Source organism: Ixodes scapularis, unplaced genomic scaffold (genome assembly GCF_016920785.2).
Source record: "Ixodes scapularis isolate PalLabHiFi unplaced genomic scaffold, ASM1692078v2 PGA_scaffold13__105_contigs__length_92229423, whole genome shotgun sequence".
Classification (NCBI taxonomy): Eukaryota; Metazoa; Arthropoda; class Arachnida; order Ixodida; family Ixodidae; genus Ixodes; species Ixodes scapularis.
Genome location: NW_024609839.1, coordinates 38,990,054 through 39,012,586, shown reverse-complemented (window position 1 = coordinate 39,012,586; position 22,533 = coordinate 38,990,054). Strand labels below are relative to the sequence as shown.

Genomic DNA, 22,533 nt, shown 5'->3' with positions numbered 1-22,533 from the left:
TCACGTGAGCGCCCTCTGTGGGACGCAACTCGACCCCGGGGAAATCACGTGGTTGTGAGCGGTGGTGACGACATCTCTGTACGTGTCTTTCCCACGCTTCCCAAGCAGCACATAAACGTGAAGAAAACGTCGAAAGAACGTCGAAGACGTCTGTAACGTGACGTCGTAAAACGTCGAAGGTCCGGACGTTACCTTCCTTCGACGTCGATGAAACCTTTAAATGTCCGCGAGAAAAGGTGCACAGAAGGTAGAGGGGACGTTCCAAATGACGTTTGTCGCACGTCACATTCACGTCTCAGTGGGCCGTTGCGTCCTCCCTCGACGTTTATGATACGTGTGTTTACGACATCCGGACTGGCCAACGACGTTCACAGAACGTCGAGAAACCTGGGGCTGTGATCGACAGGTGGCCGGAGTGGTGCAGATTTACTACCACTTGAGCCGTAAATATAGGTATAATTTTTTTTTCATTCACCGTTGCAAATTCGTTTTATAATATTCTTTTTCCATCTAGCCTGTTTAAAAAGAAATGTTTTTTCCTTTGCATGTGTCCTTTAAGGCTAGGTACCTCTTGCTCTAACATGTTTGCCTGCTAAGGTCGCCTTACGTACAATCTTGCGTGCACTCGTTCTAGGCTTAATGATGCAAGTACTGAATGTCACTACACATCATTATTCAAACCCAACAACTCCAATCTGAACAGCTGATGATGATCACTGACATGTAACACCATGTGGATGGGCCACCCACTGAACCTCTAAGCTTTGCACAGTTCGAGACGCTACAGGAATTCCTTGTCTTTGAGAAAGAGTTGACTGCATGCGAACAAAAAAAGGGTCCAACTGGTTAGCTCATGTTTTAGATGCACTCTTTTTATAAGGATGATAAATCCATACTACTTTTTGTAGGGCCTCTGAGGCCTTCATACACGTTCTGCAGTGGAGTCGATCTATTCCCACATCCAGCAAGTTTACATTTACTATCTTTGGTATTTTATTTCAGAAGCAGCAGTTGCAAATAATTGGGGGTGATGATGCGAAAGATAAAACTGCCAGAATTCTTCGCAAAATACTGTGCGACGAAGTAAGGGTAGCCTTCACCTGGTATGGGACCAAGACAAAGGGAAAGTTGTCCAGTCTGCAGTTCTGCAAGGTGATGTGTGGTATGTACCCCTTGCAGTGTAATGGTATCATTCTTGATTTTTACTTTGTGTGTCTGGAATGTTTATGAGACACTCATTTACAATTGGTTAATTTGATTGCCTGTTGGTTCTGATTAATAAAAACGTTTTATAAGACACGGTGCTTCAGCTCCCCGCAGGGGGCACCTGTGGAAGCAGGTGTTTGGAGAGTGGCGTCTCCACGGACCCCGAGCCATGCGGTTCGCCCGCCCACGTCTGGCTGTGCGTGGCTTTCCCGTGTTTGGAGAAAAGGGCATCCTGGTGGTTGAGCCGAGCCCGGGGTAGGTTTGGACCCTTCGAAGCCCCCCGGGTGAGGCAATACACCACTTCGGCTCCCGCTTCTCGTAGACGGGAGTCCTGGTAAAGCACGGCCAGGGTGGTTCAGTCCAGTCGCCTTTTCTTCTCCTATCCCCTCCGATCTTTCGCTTTTACCTTTCCTGTTTATTTCACTCCCTTCTCATTTCTTTTGCTCCTTTTTCACCCCTCTTTGGCGGCAAGGGCTAACCTTAAGTGGCAATAGACCTCTGTCTTGACCCACACTTGGTATAGTTTCCCGGCAGCATTGTTAGTGTAACGTCTCCAGCCAAGCCCTTCTTGTTATGGTGTGTTACCTAACCCCTTGTTGGGCTCGGTGGTGGGCGGTGCACTGCGAATTCTAAGACTCTTTTCCCTCCTATGGCGCCCCTCTCTTCCAAACCCTGTTTGGGACAAGCCGTTAAAAGGCGCTCTCCTGAACACAAGACTATCGAAAAACAACCTGAGGTAAAAAGCAGTTTTTCATTGTTCATTCCCTCGATGAACAGAAATCAGTGTCAAAGCTATCGCCATTTGTTGTATCCAAAGTACTTGAACACCTTGTAGGGTTTTCCTACAAGGCTAAAAAACTCCACTCAGGAGACCTCCTAGTTGAGATAAAGAACAAAAAGCAAAGTGAAGCGCTGCTCAAGCTGAACACCATACTTGATGTGAAAGTGTCGGTGAGCCCTCACCGCACATTGAACGCCATCCGTGGAGTCCTCTCTGAGGACGACTTCCTCCACACTAGCGAGGAAGAACTCCTCGAGGGGCTCCAAGGTGCCGGCGTCGTTGCCGTAAAACGGATGATGTTCAAAAAAGACGGCGAAGAAATCCCTTCAAAACATGTCATCCTCACGTTTGAAAGGCATACACTACCACAAACAATCAAGGCTGGACACCTCAACTGCCACATCCGCCCTTATGTCCCCAACCCCTAGCGGTGCTTCCGTCGCCAGCGTTTTGGTCACGGAGCACGCAGCTGTCGTGGGAAGGAGACATGTGCAAAGTGTGGCAGTCAAGATCACGTCTCTGACATTTGTGAGAATGTTGCCCACTGCACTAACTGCAATGGACCACACCCTACTTATTATCGCGGCTGTCCCACCTTTAAGCAAGAAAAAGAAATCATTGCTATAAAAGTCAAAGGAAACATCAGTTATATCGAAGCTAAGAAACGGCATTCCTTTATGTCGAAGGGATCCTACGCCGACGTGGCGCGCAGGGGTCTTGCGCCACGTTCGGAATCGTGGGCTACCCAGGTCTCACCTGAGCCTCTGGAGGCAGCCCTCGGGGCCCCACTTTCCCACATAGGGCAGCAGTGCCTCCCTCCTCCTGGAGGGAGTGCACAAGCTGCTTCGCTGGTTCCAGACAGGCCGGCGACTGCTGTACGTGTCCGCACATCGCGGTCCTCTTCCGGGGAGAAGGGGCGAAATTCCCGCCCGACCTCCTCAAAGAGGACCTCCTTTTCGAAAGAGCGGCACAACCCTCGTGCCGCTCCCCCAGTGTCCAAGGGGCCGGAAGGGGCAGAGTTGAAAGACAATCTGCCCAGCACCTCCGCTGCCTCTTCGGCTGGTCGTGGCCGGGGCATGCCATCCCGTGCAACGAACCAGCCAAAGCCTTTAGGTAAAAGCTCGCCTCCAGAAGTGGAGGCGATGGATGATACCTCTGAGTCACCCACTTTTGCATCCGACCAGGATGACATGGAGTGGCACACTCCGAAGTCCAAAGGGAAAAAGCCAGTGGTCCCTCCCAAATAACCATTAATTTAATACTCTCAATTTTTTCATTGCCTCTCTCATTTTAATTTTACATTTCACCTTTTTAGATAAATGAAGAATTTGCATTTTATACAGTGGAACTGTCGTGGTCTTTCACCTAATATTGATGTCGTTAATTATTTTATGGATGATATTCGGCCTATTGCCCTTGCATTACCAGAAACTCATCTTCAAGCTCATCATACACAAATTTTAAGGCGTCATCAAGTTTTTCGTAAAGATCGTTTCAACTCCACTTCTGGGGGCGTGGCAGTGATTGTGCAGAGTGGGGTTGCCTGCTCTGAGGTCCCATTGTGCACCCCACTGAAAGCCGTAGCGGTGCGTGTTCTTCTAGACCGTCTTATAACAGTTGTTTCTATATATTTGCCTCCAAATGCTCTCCTGCATCTCCATGACCGACAGGGACTTGTGGGACAACTCCCTCAACCCTTTTTAATTTTAGGTGATTTTAGTGCCCATCATCCCATGTGGGGCAGTGCTCGTCTCGACTCTCAAGGCAGAGTAATTGAACGGTTTTTACTATCATCTCAGTTATGCCGTTTTAATAGTAGAAAGTTCGGCTCACAACTCATTTACATATATTGATTTATCTATTGCATCACCTTCATTACTGTCTTGTTTTTCTTGGCAGGTTCTTAATAACCCTTTTGGGAGTGACCACTTTCCTATTGTTTTAGAGAGCGACATCTTTCTTCCCACCCTTTTAAAACGAATGCCTTGGTGGAAGTTGGACAAGGCAGATTGGTCCTTTCTTAAGTTAAACTCCACGTTGGATACATCCCTGTTTTCCTCCATGACCGCGGATGAGGCCACATTGTATGTTGACAGAGCAAATAATAAACGCCGCTCAACAGTCGATTTCCCAAACTACCGGTACTCTGCCACGCAAGTGCAAACCTTGGTGGAATAAGGTGTGCGCCATTACGCGCACGGAGCAAAATAAGGCATGGGGTATCCCACCTCCAGAATCCTGGTAGAGTTTAAAAAACGAAAAGCCAAAGCCTGGTGGACCAGCAAGCGATCGAAACGGAAAACCTGGATGAAATATGTGTCATCTCTGAGCAGCTTTGTAACTGCTAAGGAGGTCTGGGATAGATTCAAGAAAATCAAAGGTGTCTATGATCCCCGTTTTCAACCCTCCATCTGCATCACTGAAAGATACGGCTAACGTCCTTGGGGTTCACTTTTATCCTGTGTCCAGCTCCCCTAGTTATTCTGATTACTTCAAGTTGTTTAAACGACGTGCAGAGCAACATAATATAGTCACAACGGGATCAAATGTCCTATATTATAATCAGCCTTTCACACAGTATGAGCTAGAGAGTGCCCTACATATCAAAAAGATCTCTGCTCCTGAACCCGATGGAATTGATTACGAAATGCTGCGTAATCTCTCTACAGAGTCTCTTGAATCCCTTCTTAATTTCTTTATTTCCTTCTGGAAAAGGGCTTGTTTTCCAGCAGCTTGGAAACAGGCACACATTATACCTCTCCTGAAGCCAGGTAAGGATTCATCTCTGCCCTCTAGTTACCGTCCGATCGCTTTAACCAGTTGTCTAGGGAAAACCTATGGAAGACTGATAAACAGGCGGCTGGTGTACGTTCTAGAAAAGGAAAGCATTTTGGATAACAATCAGTGCGATTTCCGCAGAGGACGATCGACCTTGGATCATTTGGCGCGCTTAGAAACGGTCATACGTGAAGCATTCGTGAATAGGCAGAACTGTGTGTCAGTCTTTTTTGATTTAGAAAAAGCCTACGATACGGCATGGAGATATGGCATCCTCCAAGACCTTTATGGCTATGGAATTCGCGGTCGTATGCTGCAGTGCATAAAAGATTTCTTAACAGGGAGGACGTTTCAAGTTCGACTTGGGACCGTATTGTCGGATCCGTTCGTTCAGAAAAACGGCGTTCCCCAGGGAGGTATTTCGAGCGTTACACTTTTTATAATCAAAATGAATTCTCTTGCCCAGGGTTTGCCGCCGTCCATTGCATACTTGCTTTATGTAGACGATATCCAAATCTCTGCATCGTCGTGCAATTTTTCGAGCTGTGAGTGCCAGCTACAGCTTGCCATAAATAAGCTTGCCGAGTGGGCGCATGAAAATGGTTTTAAGTTTTCTTCCGAGAAAAGCGTCTGCGTCCCAGTTTCACTACGCCGTGGTCTGTCACTAGAACCATCCCTGAAACTGCAAAGAACCTTCATCCCTGTCAGAAAAGAGCACAAGTAAATAGGTGTCACCTTTGACAAAAAGCTCAATTTTATTTCTCACCTGAAGTCACTCAAAGAGAAATGTCTCATAACCGCAAATATTCTAAAAATCCTAGCCCATAAAAACTGGGGATCTGACAGAAAATGCCTTCTACGTCTTTACAACGCTCTTGTTCGATCCCGGCTCGACTATGGGGCTCCAGTTTATGGTTCTGCACGACCGTCTGCGCTCAGGATGTCGGATCCAGTCCATCACCTCGGTCTGCGACTCGCAACAGGTGCTTTTCAGACGCCCCCGGTCCTTATCCTGTATGCTGAATCAAATGAGATGTCACTCGAGAAAAGACGCCAACATCTAAGCTTAACATATTACTACAAGATACTTGCGAACCGTAATCATCCAACCTACCACTCCCTCCAAAAATCTAGATTTGGCCGCCTCTTTAAGAATAAGCCAAGCATTGTAAGACCCTTGAGTTTCCGAGTACAGCAATTTTGTTCTTCACTTGATCTTTGTTTGGACGAAGTTAACCTTATGCAAAATGTAGACTGTGGTGCCCCCTGGGACATAGTGCCAATTGCTAGTGACTGGGCCCTCACAAGGTTTAATAAGCATACTGTCTCTGCCCTTATCATCCAACAGGAATTTTCTGAGCTTGAGAAGAAGTATGAAGGTTACACACATTTTTGCACCGATGGCTCCAAGACGTCGTCATTTGTTGGCAGCGCCGTGCATTCTGATTGTTTTATAAAAGTGAAACGTCTAAATACTTTCTCCAGCATTTTTACAGCTGAACTTTATGCAATATCTATGGCCATAGATTATATTCTACGGGCTAAAATAAAGCAGGCTGTCCTATTTGTAGACTCCCAGAGTGCTGTTACCGCAATATGCTCTTTGAGAGTTACTAAAAATATGCTGGTGCAGCAACTACGAAATAAGCTTAATAAAGCTGTACATGGAGGCCTAAACATAAAATTTTGTTGGGCGCCCAGTCATATGGGAATAAAAGGTAACGACAAAGCAGACAGACTCGCTACATCCTCAGGTAATCTTCCCCTGTCTCACGCCGGTTGCCACACCAAGACATTAAACATATAATAAAGTCATCTCTTCTTAGTTTATGGCAGTCTGAATGGAACATGGAGTGCGACGATAAACTTCATTTACAAAGCCAATTCTTGGGCTCTGGGAGAACTCTTCTCACAGGAACCGATTCCATAAAGTATTGTTGTGTCGTTTTCGAATCGGTCATTCTTACGTAACGCACAAATATCTTTTTAGTGGGGAGGACCCACCGGTGTGTGAACATTGTGGGGAAACACATACCATCATGCATATCTTGTGGCTCTGTTCAGCTTTGGACAATGAACGTCGTACTCACTTTCCTGATTTGTTTCATTTCCAAATCCCATTCCATCCTGCTCTTTTACTGGGAGAATATCCCCTCATTCCATTTAACCGTGTGTTGACTTTTATTACTAGCGCAGGTTTATTAATCAGATCTAGTACTGCATAGCTAATTATTATTTTGTAGCACAGTAACAGCAACAGCTTGTTTTCTTTTTAATTTTGTTTGGCGCAGTATGGCCTCCGTAGCTGTTGCGCCATAAAACCCCCAAACAACAACAACAACAACAACAACAACGGTACTTCAGCTAAATAACACATGATCTGCTTCTGCTTGATTTTAACCCTAAAATATTTTACAGCTTGCATTACAGCGAACAAGCCAAAGGAGGTGGCTGTTAATACCCTGAAGGAAGTTGAAACCTCTACAATGTCGTGGCTGCGCCATGCCCAGGAGAGGCTTCAAAAGCATTGCAATAAGTAAACTTATTCTTTTCTGTTCAGCTGAGGTTGCAATGTTAAGGCTCATGAAATTAAACGTTGCATGTCCATCTCGAAAATATATCGGCACGGTTTGGAACACATTAAGGAATGGAGCATACCACTCTCAAATGAACTGCATTCGCTTTGGTTGAGGTGCCTTTCTGAAGAGCTACGAACATGTTCGCACTAGAATAATTAATAATTTAAGCAGACATCAGACAAGCCAGTTTCAACAGAAAATTGTGCTTATTAGCTTGTTCTTCCATCTTCCAGGGATGTGGAAGAACCAGGGGATGATCTGTGAAAGCAGGATGGCCTGAAAGCTACAAGATAGTTGGTAAGAGCTGGGAAATGGTCTGTGGAAATAAAATAGATGTTACCTTTTTTTACAGATTGGAGTTTCCCCTTTTTTAATAAGAACCTCATCTGGAGTCTTTGAAAAGGGCCGTCTTCACATGCAGTGTGTTTTACATTCTAGTAGGCAGCAGGCGTTCTTACTCATTTTGTTAAATGATTGAATACTTGAGGATCAGTATATCATGCATATAATGATGCTGTTTTTCAGGGGTCTTTGGTTACATCCTCAGTAAGAACTGCGTTTACAGCTGTGAGGCAGCAAGAGACCCCAGTTGTCATGACTAGAGATGTAAAATTTCGTAAAATATTGGATGGCCCGAAAAAAACCGGTTTTCTCCGTTTTTTTTCAGGACAAATTGGAAATTCTGGAAAAATTTAGATTGCTGCGTAGACGCATTTATTACATCAACACAATATGATAAGGCAGGACCGTTTGAGAAGTTTCAATATCTGAAATACTTCAAATTAAAATGTATGTAATATCAACAGCTTACCAAGCAGAAATACCATATTTCGGTAAGGCTAAACAGCGTTGCATATGTCCCCGAGCACTTGTTATTACGAGTTGGAATCGCTGGTTAGAGGAACACTCGCGTTCACGTCTGTCAAAGATTTTTCAAGTTCAGATTCGAGTGCACATACACAAGTTTTTTGCACAGGTTCGCCTGCAAGCCGGTTGCGCAGTTTTGTGTGTACATTCCCAAACTGAGACCAGTTTCGTTCACACGTTGCAGACGATGGGGGAATTTGCAAAAGCCGACATGCCAGGGGTGTCGATGGCTGGTTAGTGCAGAGTCCTTGCCACCAGGTGGATGGTTCGACGTGCTTCACAGACTCCCAAAGTGCTGCCCTGGACCAAATCCCCGTAGACGCCCTATATTCTGCGAGATTAGAAATCAGCTTCCCGATGTCAGGCAAAAGGTGTTCAGCTTGCTTGGAGATCCAGTCAAATGTATCTGCAATCTGTGCGTCATCAAGGTTCCTCCCCCTATATCTTGCATCCAGCAAGTTAGCAGCGACATGAATGGGTCGCAAGCAAAACTCTTCGCGCCTGCTCATGATCTCTTTTGCGCGAGACTTCTCCTGGTCTGTTAAAGTGCTGGTCGCCAGCTTCGTGATTACTTCGGTTTTTATGGAATGGAGAACTTCCGGAACGTCCCACAACAAAGATTTGTCCGACTCCAATTCTGTAATGGTAGAGGAAATAGGTGTCACCAGTTCTAAAGAGCTGCGCAAGGGTTTTCAGAATCCATCCTCGTCCAAGACGGCTTGCCGCGCTGATTTGTTTACTTTCAGATCTTCCAAGGTTACGGTCTCTTGCAGAGCTTCTTTATTCCTGAGCAAAGATTGAAGTGAGAGGGTAACACCGCCCCATCTTGTCTTGCTGGGCAGCTTGAGGGTCGTGGAACTTCCTTTGCCATCTCTGGACTCTTGCTTTTGTTGGAACGTTGCAGCAACAACGTGAGTATGCTTCACATACTTAATCACTTCTCTGGATGTCTGATAGACCTACTCCAATGTTTTTAGCCTCATGAGATCATTCAGGAGCAGATTCAGCCCGTGAGCAGCACATCCGATCGTTGCCGATGTGCGGAAATTTGCATGTAACCATTTGATATGCCGCTTGCATATTGCTAGCGTTGTCTGTGACCAGTGCCACTACCTTTTCACTTTCGAGGGAATCAATGACATCACATATTTCGCCGCTGATATTAGACGCAGTGTGCCGGTTTGCGCCTGTTTGAATTGACGTGTAGAACACTGGCTGCGGCGTAGCTACGACAAAGTTTATCACCGATTCCCCTCGAATGTTGGTCTACCCATCAGTCAGCAGTGTGAGGCCCGTAGTGTCTTTCAAAGTCTCCTCCACATGACTTTTCACGCTCTCATACTCTGCGTCAAGTAGAGGCCCGCTCAATAGGTATCGGCCAGGCGGTGTGTACGATGGTCGAAGCATCTTGAAGGCCGCTGGCCAGTGCTCGTTTTCCGCTAAGGAGAATGGCGTGTTGGCTGAGTACATCGCCCTAGCTAAAGCTGCGTCAGTTTGGTTTTGAAGCGCAGGGGTTATTTTGTCAACAAACCAAGAAATACTCGCGCCTTTTTTTGACGACGTAGATTCCGCTGCGCATCGGCTAGCCTCTGACTCACTTGATGTGGGCACTGATGAGCTCCCAGAGGGAATTTTTCCATGTTCTTTCGCACACGCCTCCTTGACGTCTTGAGGACACTTCTAGCACGACAGCAGATGCCTTGTAAGGCGTGTAGCATTGGGAAATCTGTGCGACACTTGGCAGTACTTACATACTGCTTGTTTTTTTTCCCGCGGCCGACGTTTGTAAGACTTTAAAATGCTTCCAAACGCTAGACTGCAGACAAACCATGTTGTGAAATTCTTCACGTTGCGCGTTCTCCGATAAGATACACGTTGATTGAGATAGTTTAGATCAACGCCATATGAAAATGGCGATGGCGATTTCTGGCCGCGATTTCATTAAAGTAAGCGTTTTGTATTCTCAAAACAAAACCGAAACCCGAACTACACCAAGTGTGATATTGTGAAAACATAATTGTGAATGAAAAGTTTGATATCTTTTTACGTGTTCAGCCTTTTGATGTAACAAAAAAAAATATTTTCTCTGACAATTTTTCACGGTTCTGTGTGATGGTTTGTAGTAATAAAAATAGCTCATAATTGGTTGCAGTAGACAATTTCCACAACGTAAGGTGTTTGAAAATGTTGAAGTGCGCGTGAAACACATCGTCCAAATCGCCGAAAATTTACCGCTTCGACGAAACGAAATATATAAATGCCATTTCAAAGAGTTACAGAGCTTGTACATTTGAAAATGACAACTTCGATTATTGTCTGCTATTTATTTGAACCACATTATTGTTTTCCTAAAATAAAATCAAAAGTAGGGCTGCTCCAAATAGTGGTTCTGTGAAGCAAAAATGTGACTGGAAATTTTGAAGTTTTTTTTCGGCTTTTGTCTATTTGAAAAAAACACAAAAAAACGCTTTTTTTTCGAATTTGTCAGTTTTTTTTCAACACCTTTACATCTCTAGTCATGACTCATGAAACTGTCAACACTCACCGTAGTGTCAGATTTATTTTCCTTCAAAACGGCACATGCCACGTCTCCCTTACACCACAACGTAGAATTCGCATCGCCTGTGTTGGCGGCTTGTAACACTGGCTCCAGTGGTTTCGAGTGAATTCGAATGGCACCCGCAAACCTGAATGAGCTGTCCTGTGCAAGTCCCGTAGTCATCCAATGTAGGATAATACCTCCCAAAGTAGTCCTACTCACATCCCGTGAGAGTGCGAAGGGATGTTCACGGGACCCCCGTGGGTACCTCCCGTGCCATTGTTTCCAGTGCCGTTTGGGACGTCTACGAGAAGTTTAAGGGAGGAATCTAAGATATCCCTGGGATGCCGGTGCCATCCCGGTGGGACTTCCGTACGACGGCCCTGGGATACATTTGAGTTGTCTGGGGTGTCTTTTGCTTGGCTTGGGTTTGATGACGGTCCGGTGTCTTGTGTCTTTTGCTTGGCTTGGCTTACTTTTGCTTATTTTAGAGCGCAGCTCTTAGGCGCCCGTTTCTGGCTTGAGCGGCGTCGGCGTCGCCGTCGCCGTCGCCGTCGCCGTCGGCGTAACCGCGCGGTGCATTATGGTTAAATTTTCCCGAAGGAACCCGAGGTCCTCCCGAGGTCCTCCCGAAGGAACCCGAGGTCCTTCGGGAGGACCTCGGGTTCCTTCGGGAGGACCTCGGAAGGACCTCGGGTTCCTTCGGGAGGACCTCAGAAGGACCTCAAGTTCCTTCGGGAGGGCCTCGGGAGGACCTCGGGTTCCTTCGGGAGGACCTAGGGGGGAGTCACGTGACGATGACGTCATCAGTGATGATGGCGATGACGATGCGGATGCCGATGACGTCATCAGTGACGTCACTGATGACGTCATCAGTGACGATGACAATGGCGATGCGGATGCCAATGACTTCATCGGCATCCGCATCGTCATCGTCATCATCACTGATGACGTCATCGTCACATGACCCCCCCAGGACCTCGGGTTCCTTCGGGAGGACCTCGGAAGCACCTCGGGTTTCTTCGGGAGGACCTCGGAAGGACGTCGGGTTCCTTCGGGAGGACCTCGGAAGGACCTCGGGTTCCTTCGGGAAGACCTCGGGAGGACCTCGGGCTCCTTCGGGAGGACCTCGAGAGGACCTCGGGTTCCTTCGGGAGGACCTAGGGGAGGGTCACGTGACCTAGGGTGTCAAGTGACGGTGACGTCATCAGTGATGATGACGATGATGATGCCAATGACGTCATCACTGACGTCACTGATGACGTCATCAGTCATGATGACGATGGCGATGCGGATGCCAATGACGTAATCGGCATCCGCATCGTCATCGTCATCATCACTGATGATGTCATCGTCACGTGACCCCTCCCCCCGAGGTCACGTGATCTCCCAGGTCGCGTGACCCCCGAGGTCACGTGAACCCCCCCCCCCCCCTTTCGAGGTCAACTGATCCCCCCAGTACCCTTCCTTCCTCCTCCTCAAGAGCTGCGCTCAAATTCGGCGTTACAGGGAGTTGTAAACGGCTTTCATTTTTAGAGCGCAGCTCTTAGGGGCCCGTTCCCGGCTTGAGCGGCGTCGCCGTCGCCGTCGGCGTAACCAAGGTCATCCCAAGGTCACGTGACCCCTCCAGGTCACGTGACCCCTCCCAAGGTCATCTCAAGGTCACGTGACCCCTCGAGGTCACGTGACCCCTCCCAAGGTCATCTCAAGGTCACGTGACCCCAAGACCCCACGTGACCCTTTGAAGGTCACGTGACCCCCGTCACGTGACCCCTCTGAGATCACGTGACCCCCGAGGTCACGTGGTCTCCTCCCCAAGGTCACGTGACCCCTCCCAAGGTCATCTCAAGGTCACGTGACCCCAAGGTGACCCCCACGTGACCCCCAGGTCACGTGACCCCCCGAGGTCACTTGACCCCCCTCCCCGAAGTCACGTGACCCCCCCCCCCCCCCCCGAGGTCACGTGACCGCCCCCCGGAGCATATTAAAGAATGAGGGGAGGAGGAGGGGTCTACCCTCCCCTCAGTACCCTTCACTCCTCCTCCTCAAGAGCTGCGCTCCAATTCGGCGTTACAGGGATTTGTAAACGGCTTTCACTTTTTTTTATCTGTATTTTCACCCCTTCTAGATCTTTTCCACCAATCTTCCAATCTAGTTACCGCAGTGGCGTAGCCAAGATGGGGGGGGGGTCCAAACCCATAAATACCCCCCCCCGCCCCCCCAGTGACGAAGCAGGGTGAACTCGGCGCTGCGGACGCTCACGCAAAGATTTGGGGGATCGGTAGCCGAGTAAGCTAGCGCACACCAGCTCGGAGCACGTGGAGCGAAAGCTCGCGCTGCAGAACCCAGGGATCTTGGGTTCAATCCCCACCCCGGCCAGTTTCGATCTGGATGAGCATCGCACCGGCGTGCGGTCGTGTATCACTACTGCGTGATGCCCGTTAAAGACCCCAGGCTAGCGGTTGTACCGCACTGGCTATATTTCTCGTCTACAGCTGGGAGGCTCGTCGTCCCTGTGAGGCAGACCAAGTTCTAGGCTGTATAAACATACGCACAACCCAATAAAAAGGCTAAAGCTGCATTTTCATTTTTGAAAACGGAGCAGGCTTCATTTGCAAGAATACGTTCGTGGTGGCTCACTGTTCTACTGTCGTCGTAGTTGCGCCCCACCAACTTTAAAAGCTTTCTCACAGCATGAAGGACAGACAAAGCACAAGGATAGCTACAGACAGTGTCTGCTCTGTTCCATGGGCGCTGCCATGTTTCTTTATGCTGACGCAATGACACGGTAAAAAAAGGGGGAGGGGGCTGCGCTTTGCGAAACCATTTTTTTTAGAAACCTTCGCATATATCGTTGTGCAAGAGCGTCAGAAAGGCAGTCATGAAGCTCCAAGAACAACACCAAGGCCAAGAGTGCTGCAAAGAGCAAAATACTCGTTTTATGCGCAGCCCCTCTCTTCCCAAGATACTGCGCTTGAAATTATTTCAAATTTTTATCGCTGGGGCTAGGAGTTCGGACACTGGTCTATAGGCAACCTGCAATGCTGCTTGGTTTAGTGCTATCTAATGACTGAAGCAAGATACATTGGGAAGGCCTGCGAGTGGCAGCTGCTTTGTTCAAACGCGAACTTTTACTCTGGTGGCGCCGCTATAGCCTAGTGTCTGAAGCAAGAAATACTGGGTAGGCCAGGAAGCCGTGATTGCATGACATTCAAGTACGGCGGAAGCTGCGGTTTGGCGGGCCAATCGGAAGCTGACTACGTATCACCGGAGTGCGCTCTTACTGCGAAGACGTATCAGGTTTTTCGCTGCGTCATGCTCCAATATCTATGCGTTGCGCTCGTATACCTAGCGGATATCCCTCAGTTGGAAAATTGCCATAGAGCCTGCTTGAACAAAGTGGCTCCAATCCGTACTCGAGAACCGAGCTAATGGCGATCGCAACGCCGCCATTTCTCCCGCGGCGTCCACTCTGGGAACCGCACGGCTGCACTTCGAGTCGGGCAAGGGCCGGTGGCGCTAGAGTTCCTGTATAGGCTCCTTACGGAAGCCAGAGTTGCGCGTTCATCTCCGTAGCGCCGTCTTTCCTGCACGACATGTTGATCCCGCTCGTCACGTGACTGAATTCGGCGAATAGCTGCTCCGCACATTCGAGGCGCGCGGCGCGCTCAAAAGCAAGGGAAAGTACGCCGGGGCGCGTGCAACGCCTACTTTTCTGCGCGGCACTTGATCCGGCTCCTCACGTGATCGCGCAACTCTGGCTCCTGTAGGGAGCCCATACAGGAACTGTAGGTGGCGCCATCTCGCAGGGCCATCTCGCAGCAGCTATGTAAAGCAGCTTTCACGTTTCAACTCGTCACTAAAGGGTGGCGCTTTTTTCGTATTTACCTCGGTCTCAGTGTACACCGAAGGTCGGGGTTGCAAGTGTGAGTTTTTCAACTGAGGGTTTTAGTAACGTTGCGGATATCGAAGCCGTCGGCACTCTATGTGGGGCTTATCGTTCACCCTTTGCAAGGTTACACCGAGGCAGGGTATAACCTTGGGCTCTCACTCTACTGGCGCCACCTGGCTGTTACCAGGAGGCTATACTGTCACATAAAATTAAACAGCCAAAGAAAAAAAATCTCGACGCTGAAAAATTGGAGCAACCGTCCTCGCACAAACACTGGGGGCCCATATATAGGGCGAGGGTAATTCTCAACAATCACAAAACCAAAATCTATTATCTACTAATGGTTTAACAAATGCGTGCTAGTGAACAAGACACCGAAGGAACGGGAGTATCATTTTTGCTAGGACGCTTTTTCTTGCAGTGTGGTCCCAAAGCAGCAGCAGCATATCCTCAGGGTAAGGAGAAGTCATTAGTCCGAACTCGTCGTTCCGTCACTCGGAGAAATGACATCACACACAACACGCAAACACGCAAACTACACCCCGAACGTGGAAACGAACTTGAATACCATTGCGCCTATCCGTAGTGATAATATGAAGGCTCTTCGGAGTTTCCGATGTTCCGTGACACGAAAAGATTAGTCTAATAACGAATTGCGTCGGATGCCACCTCGACATGCAAAACAGAAAGCAAGACGGACTTCATCGCATACGTGAGCGACCATCGAGACGGGCGTCTCGATGGAGGGAAATTTCACGAAGTGAGAGAAACTTCGCCAAAAATAAGGAAACTTTAGGCGTCCAATGAAAGAGGGAGAAACATGAAACGCACGTCACGTCTTCCTTACAGGCGGTCGCCCTCTGTCCGGAGGCCCTATTCCCAAACGTCTATCGCCTCCTCAAGATCCTAGCTACACTGCGCGTAACAACGGCAGAAGCTGAGCGCTCGTTCTCTTCACTACGATGGTTGAAAACATACCTGAGAGCGTCCACTTTGAATGAGCGACTGCTCGGTCTAGTGCTCTTGAATGTTCACCGCGACATTGAAGTTCAAGCGGTGGACATCCTGGATATTATTTGCCATGAACGCAGGAGGCTGCATCTTAATATGTAGGCGCTTGGCATAAATGAAATGGTCAAAAGAACCTGTAAATTGCTTTCTGAAAAACCTAGTCACAGTTACTTTTTATTCGCGGTAATTTCTAGTGGAAAGCACGTAATTGTGATCAGTACACAAGGTGTGCGTGAGCGCAGCGCCACCCATTGCTTACTGTTTAATTGTTTTTACAATTCATTTAATATTCCTTCCATCACTTACATTGTCTTATATTATCACCATGTGTGTGTTTTATTAGGTCCACTTTAGTTTGATTTAACTATGTATTTCAGTGAGGATAGCTTGTTATACTTTGCCTTGAAGTTTTCATCCCTCACTCCACAAATGTTTCGAAATATCTGTTTTATATATATCTGAGATCAACTTCCGCTTCCCATCAAATGAGCAAGAATGAAGGAATATTGACTAGTTTATTTATTTGAGCATTTTCTACCCCACAAACATTCATCCCGAAAGCATATAAGTTGGGGATAGTCCCCGCTCCCACTGTGCTCTGTGCCCCGTGCAAAACCGACTGCGTGAACAGGGTAGCAAGCGGGCCCAATGCGGGCACCGGGGGGGGGGGGTAGCTTTGGCATTTCGAGGAGGGGGGTTCGACCCCCGAACCCCCCCCCCCCCCTCTGCCTACGCCACTGTTCCTCACCACTGAAAGTTTTATGATTGTTATTGTTTTATACTGATTTAATAATTCAAATTAAAAAGCTATACCACCATGCGTTTTCTCTTACGTACACGTTGTATGCTGAGTGCAAAGTTTTGGCGGAAGCTAAGACATGTATTATACACAATTTATTTGTACTAACCTTACAATTGGGAGAAAACATGTGCTTCATCACAAGTGCAACGTTACTGAAGCAGAGGTTTCAAGACACAAATATGATTAACTCGGAAGTCTGCTTGCCCCGGAAGGACAATTTTTTATGACATCTGCGACGTAAAGAGCCCACAAGCGCTCTTGTCATCAAAAACGCACGCTGTACAGAACAGCGAAACCCACAAAAGCAGTTCTTCCTACAAGAATGTGCCTTGTGGAACAGTTTGAAACTCAGAGAAGAGCTTGTACCCTGGAAGGAAGGCTTCCCTCTTCTATTTACTGTACGGCGGGAAAGCGGCGGACCAAGTAACCCGCAACAGCGCTTTCCCCTGCAGGTATGTTCCTTGTGGGAAAGCGAAAAACCAGCAAACGAACTTGTCCCTTGCAAGGAGATGGGAAAGCCGTAGACCTAACATCCCATAAGCGCGCTTCTCCCTGCGACATTGTGTTTTGCAGAAAAGCAAGAAACTCGCGAGAGCGCTTGACCTTACGAAGTTGTGTACTGGGGAAAAGCGGCCTAGAAAGACTTCTTCATTCTCTAGATTTACTGCAAGAAATCCGTGTGCGAATTTCGACCTCCAAAAAGCATTTATGGAAATAGGCCGCATTGATTGACTAAACATGACTTTAAAATTAACCAAATTGCAGTTATCTTACTGTCAAAATTAACAAACTAAAATATTGATTTAATTTAAAGTGCTCTCAATATAATACCTTGAGAAAAATGTTGTTTTCTGAAAATATTAAATGCAATAGAATACAAAAGATCAACCACAGACATATACTTTTGTCTGCCTTCCTGCTTCTATACCTCTCTCTGCTGGTATTTGAGTTTGTACGCATGTTCACGCACGCAGTTTTCTTGTTCTTGACTCCACCCTTCCCCTTGTCTTGCTATATCTGCAGAATGTGCTGCAAAGTAGAGAGCTCTCAATTCTCCGATTTACTTTTGCCTCGAATAAGTCTTATATTTGCTCGTTATCCTCATACTTGATAATTATTTTACATGGAATAAAAAGAAAATGCACCTGAAAATAAAATGATTGAGGATCCAGTGGTAAAATCAATATTTTTCATATATCTTATATAAAAATGTGTGATTTCCATCAACATGATAAAATCGGTATGATTAAAATCATACTTGAGTAGTGATTCAAATGCAGTAATTAAATTACTTCCTGCTAATTTTTTTATTGTAATTACTTACTTTCAGCTAAAACAATTTGCAATTGTAATATATTTATTTTCTAGCGTCAGTAATTACGAACTTTGAGGCACAATTACAATAATTTTTGCAGGGCTTTTCGGTGCGGACGGAAACTCTGTGAAGGCCTCAGCGTTCGCACAAGCGGGCTAGCGCTCGGTGACACACTCACACACATAAATATGGACACAGACGCACAACAAAAATAGTGTCGCATTGTTGGTTGCTTACACTGTGGGCTGAGAGACAATCCTCTTTGGATCATTCCTCACTGCCGACGTGTCGCGCGGTCGGCAGTGCGAGCAGAAAGCAATGGCGTAAACATGCCCACGTATTTAAAGAAAACAATTGAGCTTCAGCTTTCAGTAGAGGTTGAAGATTATAATTGTCTATAAAGTTATTTATATTATTTTTGCCAGTATTTTACATTCCTTTTTCAGGACTGTTGCACATTTGTTTGTATTATTTTCCAGTTTATTTCCTGTTGGTTTTACTTCGAATATATGCATAAGCATTTTTCAGATTTACCTTGCACCTGCGAATATTGTCACCATTGATTCGGAAGCCCCGATTTGGTTCTTATATATTTTTGAGCCATTATAATTTCAACTTTATGTAAATATTTTACGATAACATAAAACGTTTGTATGTGAATGTGGTCATATTAGCGCATGTAGATTGTAGTTTTATGCTAACTGCATTAAAATATTTATATATCACTAATTGTAACATTTTTATTTGCCTGGCTAAAAAAAGTATTTCAACCCAATTTTAATTTAGGGATCTGGCGTCTTCGAGTGTATGAACTAATTTATATTGTTTAAAATATAAGAATGTAGAACTTCATTGTCCAATCTGTCAGGTTCTATTATTAATTTAACAAAATTTATAAAAGGAAAGTTCAATACGTGACATTTATTCAGCGGTGTTTAAGCCTCCTCAAACGCTGGAGCAAGGAATGAACATATTCCTTGCATTCTTAACAACTGGTTTAAAGATATGTGGCCCAAGTAGGGTCGCTTTTAGGAATAAGTAATTGTAAAGAAATTTCCTTAGTTTTTAGAAGTAATCTACAATTGCAATGAATTATTTTTCAGGTAGTTGTAATTGTAACTGTAAGGCTTCAAAAACGAGGCAAGCTTGATGCCCCGAAGACAGAGAAAGTTGCTACTCGTGCAAATCGGTTGTGAAGAAACCAACAACTAAGCAACCGAGGATTCTTTCGAAGTTTGAAGTGGGACGGGGAAATCAGAATTCTGTGTAATAAAGTGAATAAATTGTTTCGCATTACAAATTGATTTTGATGTCACTTACTTACATTTGGTTGGGTGCCATTTGTCTTACACCTTAGTAATGACAGTAACACGCTGCATCTGATATCAATCCTGCTCCAACAATAGCTAGCGCACATGGGCCTTTTAACCTTTCTGATACTCCACAAAGAATGCCCGGCGCTTCTCCGCGTGCAACGGAGCAATCTGAGAAAGCTAACCACGAAAGCGCTGGCGTTTCACCGGGCGCACCGGCGCAACGCGGGAAAAGATACCAAAAGAGCGCTGGTGCTTTCCGCATGCACCGGTGTAATGTGGAAAGGCTTACGCGAGAACACAGGTGCTTCTCCGCGTGCACCGGAGCAATGCGAGAAAGCTAACCACGAGAACGCTGGCGTCTCTCCGCGTGCACCGGTGCAACGCGGGAAAGGTCGCCAACAGAGTGCTGGTGCTTTCCGCATGAACCGGGGCAATGTGGAAAGGCTTACCGCGAGAGCACAGGCGCGTTTCCACGTGCACCGGAGCAATGCGAGGAAGCTAACTACGAGAACGCTGGCGTCCCTCCGGGTGCACCGGCGCAACACGGGAAAGGTCGCCAACAGAGCGCTGGTGCTTTCCGCATGAACCGGTGCAATGTGGAAAGGCTTACCGCGAAAGCACAGGTGCTTTTCCACGTGCACCGGAGCAATACGAGAAAGCAAACCACGAGAATGCTGGCGTCTCTCCGCGTGCACCGGCGCAACGCGGGAAAGGTAGCCAACAGAGCGCTGGTGCTTTCCGCATGCACCGGTGTAATGTGGAAAGGCTTGCCGCGAGAGCACAGGCGCTTTTCCACGTGCACCGGAGCAATGCGAGAAAGCTAACCACGAGAACGCTGGCGACTCTCCGCGTGCACCGGCGCAACGCGGGAAAGGTCGCCAACAGAGCGCTGGTGCTTTTCGCATAAACCGGGGAATGTGGAAAGGCTTGCCGCGAGAGCCCACGCGCGTTTCGACGTGCACCGGAGCAATGCGAGAAAGCTAACCACGAGAACGCTGGCGTCTCTCCGCGTGCACCGGCACAACGCGGGAAAGGTCGCCAACAGAGCGCTGGTGCTTTTCGCATAAACCGGGGCAATGTGGAAAGGCTTGCCGCGAGAGCACAGGCGCGTTTCCACGTGCACCGGAGCAATGCGAGAAAGCTAACCACGAGAACGCTGGCGTCTCTCCGGGTGCACCGGCGCAACGTGGGAAAGGTCGCCAACAGAGCGCTGGTGCTTTTCGCATCAACCGGGGCAATGTGGAAAGGCTTGCCGCGAGAGCACAGGCGCGTTTCCACGTGCACCGGAGCAATGCGAGAAAGCTAACCACGAGAACGCTGGCGTCTCTCCGGGTGCACCGGCGCAACGCGGGAAAGGTCGCCCACAGAGCGCTGGTGCTTTCCGCATGAACCGGTGCAATGTGGAAAGGCTTGCCGCGAGAGCACAGGCGCTTTTCCACGTGCACCGGAGCAATGCGAGAAAGCTAACCACGAGAACGCTGGCGTCTCTCCGCGTGCACCGGCGCAACGCGGGAAAGGTTGCCAACAGAGCGCTGGTGCTTTCCGCATGAACCGGGGCAATGTGGAAAGGCTTACCGCGAGAGCACAGGCGCGTTTCCACGTGCACCGGAGCAATGCGAGAAAGCTAACCACGAGAACGCTGCCCAAGTAGCACAGAATTTTCTAAAATCATCGGCCATGCCTCGGCCATTGCTAGGCCAACAATCAATTTGGTCGGCCACCGGCAAATCCTCGGTGGACAACCAAAAACCATGGTCGGCAAAAGCCAGGCCACCGATGCCTCGAATTCAGCTCGGCCATTGGCAAAGGGCAGTGCTCGGCAAACTCCCGGCCATCCAAGGTATTTTTTTACATGTTGGCCACCAAGGAAGGGCCTAGCCCGGCATTTGCCCAGTTGCCAAGGCCTTGTTTTCACCTCGGCCACAGGGCAAAAAAACGAGGGCCGGCATTTGCCAGGCCACCGAGGTCTCGTTTTCACCTCGGCCATTGGGCAAAAAACAAGGACCGGCATTTGCTAGGCCACCGAGGCCTTGATTTCACCTCGGCCATTAAGCAAAGACCGAGGGCCGGCATTTGCTAGGCCACCGAGGCCTCGTTTTCACCTCGGCCATTGAGCAAAGAACGAGGGCCGGCATCTGCTAGGCCACAAAGGTGTATCCAAGGGTCGTTTTCAGCCTGGCCATGGAGCAAATACCGACGCGGCATTAGCCTGGCCACAGATGTATAACCGAGGTCTCGTTTTCACCTCGGCCATTGGGCAAAACACAAGGGCCGGCATGTGCTAGGCCACTGAGGCCTTGATTTCACCTCGGCCATTAAGCAAAGACCGAGGGCCGGCATTTGCTAGGCCACCGAGGCCTTGATTTCATCTGGGCCATTGAGCAAAGAACGAGGGCCGGCATCTGCTAGGCCACAAAGGTATATCCGAGCGTCGTTTTCAGCCTGGCCACGGAGCAAATACCGACGCGGCATTAGCCTGGCCACAGATGTATAACCGAGGTCTCGTTTTCACCTCGGCCATTGGGCAAAAAACAAGGGCCGGCATGTGCTAGGCCACCGAGGCCTTGATTTCACCTCGGCCATTAAGCAAAGACCGAGGGCCGGCATTTGCTAGGCCACCGAGGCCTTGATTTCTTCTCGGCTATTGAGCAAAGAATGAGGGCCGGCATCTGCTAGGCCACAAAGGTATATCCGAGGGTCGTTTTCAGCCTGGCCATGGAGAAATTACCGACGCGGCATTAGCCTGGCTTTGTTTTCACCTCGGCCATTGAGCAAAAAACAATGTGACATTTGCCTGGCCAGAAAAGGCATAGCCGAAGGTCATTTTCACCTCGGCCATGGGGCAAATAATGCTAGCTGTGGCATTTTCATTGCCACTAAAGGTATAGCAGACGGCAGTTTTCTCCCCAATCTAAAGGCAAAATAACATGCGAGAACAGATGTTTGTGTTTGTAGGTTCATCATGTTGCAGGCAGCAATACTCAAGCTCTAGGCATCACTGTAATGCACTCAAGGCACTGGGGTGGATCAGCTAGGAGGCATCCAGATAGAGGTCTTTGTGATCTGAACATCATATGACGCACCCATTCTTATTGAACCTTCATGTTACAGCACCTGCTGCTTCGCTGTGCAAAAAGAAAAAAGATTGACAAAAACCTACCTAGTTGCAATTGCTCATGATAATCAAAGTCTAGGCTAAATTGCAGTTGCACTAGCTTTCCAACAACCACCTCCGAAGTCTGGCACAAATGATGTGCAATGTTTCTTGTCTCCCCGTACAAAAAAAATTGGTGTCATTTACAGTGTATGTTATCTACTAGGCAAACAAACAACAAAGAAACAGTTTACCGATTTCACAAGAATATAGTCTCCGAAGGATATATATATATTGCCTAGTCCAAAAATTTCAAAGGTGTTGGTGGCCAGGCTGTTGGTTAACTGATCATG

General features: G+C 47.7%; 1 pseudogene; it reads left to right on the top strand.

Moving 5' to 3' along the window:
- The window catches only part of LOC120849843, a 30,822-nt pseudogene extending 23,479 nt beyond the window's left edge, over positions 1-7,343 (top strand).
- The last annotated feature ends 15,190 nt before the right edge of the window (positions 7,344-22,533 follow it).